We start from the raw sequence: 5,478 nt of genomic DNA on the forward strand, positions 1-5,478 counted from the left end.
CACTCTGCCTCTGAGCCACAGCAGAGCAGTGAAAATTTTAATATAATACAATGTAAAAAAATAAAAAATTTTCCTGGTTAGGCAGTAATTCATACTATGTGTTGATATTTTATTCACACACTATACATGTATTCATTTTTTTCCTTCTGTTTTTTGGTCAAAGTGCTGGTCTGACTAGCAGTGGCTGTTTTTTGTTATCAGTGTCTGTTTTTTTGTTATCAGTGTCTGTTTTTAATATTTCGTCTGTTTGTACATCCAGACGATGTTTTTTGGCATAGAGCTGATTAGATTCCACTACCAGTGACTGAATTAATTCCTACAAGTAACTAGTATCAGGGTCAGTTTCTCACGTTTATAACAAATCAGCCATTTCATGAAAATGGTTTCAGTAGTGAAGTCTGTATCTCGCAGTAACTAGCGGATTTTGACCTCTGCAATATGGCGACCGCACAGATGCATGTCCAATGGAGATATAGCTCAATTTTTATATCTATTATTTGCAAGCTAGATAGCTTTTTCAAGTCACTTGTGAGGATATTCACGATTATCCCCATAATGGAAATTTACCACAATAAACTTACAAATGTTTTTTTTATTGCAGTTTGCAATAAAATCATAAATTGGCCCATCCTTTTCACACAGCCAGGAATGTTCAAAGGGCCAAAATAAAATGAACATCTACAGCTTTTTTCAAACATGTAAAGAGGAAAGAGTGACTTTCAAAGAAGCAGAAGAATGGAGAGCAAAATTTCATCTGCCGTTGTCTCAAAGGAATTAATACGCCACCAAACCTGCCCATAACCCAAGTCACAGGTAATCTCTTAGACCTTTGGTACCACCCGCAAGGCCAAAAATGAAATGACAATGACCAATGACCTGCTGCAGAAAATAAGTATATCCCAGTCGCAACCAATGCCATTCATATATTTCTAATTTGCAACAGCAGGTATGTTACGTGAGACGAAACACATGAGACACCAGAAATATGTTTATCAACATAAAGAGGAAACAATTTAATGAACCTACAAAGTGGCAAATTGTTTTTGTTTGTTTGTTTGTTTTAATGGACAAACCAATAATTTATACATAAATAAAATTGTGGCCATATAGGCAAAATATTTAGACCATCCTGTAAGTACACAGGGCAGCGGCAGCCTTAAGCATCTGGGGGCTCATTTCAAGAGCTAATGTGGGGCCTTTCTTTACCCTTCTCGGCAAGTACCATTCTGCTTTGAATAGCACTATGCATATGTGTACCAGCTGACATACGAACATCTTAAACAATTCCCTCAGATTAAATGAATAACAAAAAGCAAAGGGAGCACCGTTTTTAAGCAGACTGCAAAAAGTAGAAGATTAGAAATATATTTTTAGAAGAAATTGCCTTTAAAGGACCAGTGTGTAGGATTTAGTGCCATCTAGCAGTTAGGTTTCAGATTTGGAATTAGAGGCCCCACCTAGAAACAAGTGTTTGGTTTGTCCATTCTGGGCTACTGTAGAAACATGGCAGTTCAACATGGCGGACTCCATTTAAATCTAAACTGAATTCTGATTGATATTTATCTCCCCACTTCATCACAGGGGAGTCTTAAAAATGAATTACTTCACCAGTGATTCATTTATTTCCATACCAGCTTAATCCCATTTATAGGAGAGCTGGACTCTATCCCAGTATGCACTGGAAGAAATGCTTGGATGCACAGGTTGCTAGTCCACTGAGTTAACACTCAGTCACACAAAACATGTGCACCTACTACAATGCAATGTTAAGTTTCCAGTTGATATAACCTGCATGTCTGGAAAGCCCACGCAAAATACAGAGACAAAGTACACAATCGGTAATATTTTAGTTCTGTCACTGTTATACATACCAAATAGTATTTGTTCATGTTGCACAGGTTTATCAGAAGGAGTCATTGCTCCACTGTACTTGCCCTGAAGATTTCCTGAATCAGCTCTAGATGCCAGTAACTATTGGGAGTCACCACACACAGAGAGCTACTGTAAATAATGGAAATATGAGACATTACATGAATATTTTGCCGTTTTAAACACAGCACATGATCAGTGTGTTACTGTATCAACCTTCCCTGCATATCAACTGTCTGTAAGATTGGTGTTTCTCTGACATGCGATATGAAATAAATAAATTTAGAGTTAAAATAAATGTCATAATGATAGATGGTGGGGTGTAATTAAGTACTGCCAAGTAAAGTAATTGAGGTGAAAAAGAGATGAAAATGGTAATAGGAGTAGTTTTTGATACAACGCTTCTTTTAGAGCAGTGGTTCCCACACTTTTTAACCCTATAAGCTTAACCCAAAGATATGTCTATTTGGGTCACAGGCTTGGGACCACTTCATCTGAGGACTGATTATTCTTTGTTTTACTTGAATACTTTGTAGAAGCCTGAAGATGTAAATTCTCAATTAATTTATATTTTAATAGTTTATGAATAGTTTTATGAATATGCAGTAATATGTTTTTTTGCTCTTTTTTGTCCTGTTAATGACCTCATGATCCCTCAGATTTACCCTGCGGCTCACAGAATGCTGTAGGGATGACATACTTTTGTAGGCCAACCCAGAATTTAGCGTGGCACTGGTTCCTTCGACAAAAAGCCAATGGGATTTTTCCATCCCACTATTATTTTTTTCAAGATAGTCCATATATTGCTCAAGGGGCCCTAAATTCATGTAAACTCTAAATACACCAAATAAAATATAAACAACAGCTCAAATTATTTACCATCTACTCATAATCTAATAGTTTATCGAAGTTTTAGCATGACACAATAACTATTCAGGTAAGCCAGATATGGTGATTTGCCAGTACACCCATCCAGTAACAGGAAGTGTTGTTTTCCAGGGGGGCCTCCCAGTCTGTCCTCTCTTTGTCCCCCTTAATGCCCGTGTCAACAGGGCCAGGCGGCTTTTTGTGCTGCACAGCCGCCAAACAGCAGGGAAATCTCTGTCCAGGGAGACATCCTCTTTTGTAATGGGTCAAAGGTTGTGAGTGAGAAGGATGTCAGGGGCTAGAGTCAGCACTTTGGCCCCATGTGGCTACATCATGCTGTCGACAGGCATGAATAGTGAGGGGCCAGGAAGAGAGGGTCCACTGGAAGCGGAGGGGAGGAGAATGAATCATTTATTCATACAGATGTACTGAGGTCATCTGGGACAGATAGATAGTCCTTTGAGTTAAGTTACATATGACACGGTACTCTGTGTACTTCAACGTATTTTTCTATTACCCACTTAAATACAGTGTATTACATTATATAAAACATCTTATTAGATTTTGCAGTATACTGTATGAATCTATTACTTTCAACTCTGTAATGCAAAGTTATTTTAACTCAAAAGAACATTCTAAATAAAACTAACTCTATTTTGTAATTTAAAAAAAATGATTGTTGATTAAGTTGCTTTTTGTAACTTTGTGACTTAAGTGATCTAATAATGTAATTTTTATTTGTACTGTGAAATCAAAATACCCAGTAAAAACTGACACACCGATGACGCAGCATCAGGAGCAATTCGGGGTTCAGTATCCTTCTCAAGGATACATGCAGCAGGAGGAGCCGGGGAGCGAACCAATTATTGGACGACCTGCTCTACCTCCGAGCAACTTCCCTATGAGATTACGATACAAGCCAATTTTATATGAATGAATAGCTACAATTCAAAAAGTGTGAGTTTATTTGATGGTAATTAAAAATAAATATATAAATGAAAATCTCTTATGTCTATGTCAATAGTATAATTGTTTAGACTATTTAATTTAAATGCATAGCTTGTTGAACTTAACAAATTGACTTTAACATGTACTGCCATTAATATGAACTTAATTTGGGTCATTACTCTAAATGAAATTAGGATTCCTCAATACATCACTGATAATTACTCAATTATTTGAGTGCACGTAACAAAACCGCCCAGCATTTGAATTTAATCAGTGTTTTTCAGTGTAAAAATGTTTTTAGAGCCTCAAACGTATCGCTCTGGGGTTAGGTAACATCCTGGAGGAACGTCCTGAGCAGTCAGGTTTAAGGACCGTGCTCAAGGGCACCTCAGTAGTGGTGATGACAGAGGGGCAGGCCCTGCTTCTGCACTTTCCCCAGCCAGATTTATCCTCATTTGTCTGATTCACTCTGCCTTACCCCCAATTTTAACCACTGGGAGAAACCGCAACGCATTCCGACTGTGCAGCGGCCTGACAGAGCTGATCGCGCCCATTCTAGATAGTGTTCAAGATTCCACCAGAAGTGTCGCCCCTGTGGTAACTCAGGATAGAATTTCAAGCTACATCACCATTGTGGCACTAGTCCAGAAGTCAGTCAGTCAGAGTCACACGTTGGGCAGGTAAGATGCTTTAAAGATGATCTGCTTCTGCTTCAGTGGGATTTGAAGACATGTGGAGTTTGATTTGCATTTATCATTACATTTATCTAGAAATTCTGAAATCTTGTGGTTCCATGCCCTGGTCCTGCCTGGGGTGTCTTGGTCTTGATAGTGCTATCTTGGTGACAGCCTGGAGGCCAATCTGTGCAACCCCGGCAGAGTCCATGACCTTCTCCTGACGCCCAGCCAGATGAATCCTTTTCAAATGGAAAACTACCAGTCCACCATTGCTTTAAGGTTGGGTGGAGGAGGACATGGTTCATCTAAGACAGCAGCACCCATCTCATTGTTCTACCACAACATTTTTAAGGTTTGGCAAGAGTTTTGAAATGATTTTGAACAGGAATTCCCCTCTGTTGATGCCGTACCACCACTACCGCCACTAAGTCCTCACTAGCTCTGGTTATTTGCTTTGTAGATTTAAATTCAATTCCTTTGCACTGGGTCGGTGCATTATATGTAAGGTGGGGCAATATATTTATGTGTCAATATTTTGCATTTCTTAATGATTTAAAAATGGCTAGCAACAACATGCAAGCATACGTACACATCTTCCCACAGCAGCAGCTTACTGAGCAGCAATCTGAAAGAATAAAGTGTCTGTAGAAGAGAGAGTCTCTTGTTTGCTGTGAGACCTACCGTACAAACCCTGAGGCCAGAGGCTCCATCCGTCACTGACTGGCCAACTGGCTCCCAGCTTCAGCATAAAGCTCCATTGTCATGGCAGATGTAGCCAGACACCATGATAAATTCAGTGTTGTTGTTTTCCATTAGGTCTGTCTCTGTGTCCGCTAACCAGATGTTTAATTTCAGTTATTACACAGCTTCACAGATGTTCGCCTGGGAGTGTGTGTGGACTGTGTGTTGGACTAAACTACACACATATATGAAGACGGTATCAGCCTTTTATTATAATGTAGTTAGGATCCAGTCAGTGATGTCCGCATTTGATATGAAGAAAATGTCTGCATGGCCAATGCTATCAGACGATTTTACCAATCATCGATAAATTAGTAATATATTAGCCAAGAAGTTAATTTTAAATCAATTAAATTTTATTTGTACAGCACCAATT

The sequence above is a fragment of the Morone saxatilis genome, unplaced genomic scaffold, assembly GCF_004916995.1.
Source record: "Morone saxatilis isolate NCDOM2014 unplaced genomic scaffold, NCSU_SB_2.0 Contig0, whole genome shotgun sequence".
NCBI classification, from domain to species: domain Eukaryota; kingdom Metazoa; phylum Chordata; class Actinopteri; family Moronidae; genus Morone; species Morone saxatilis.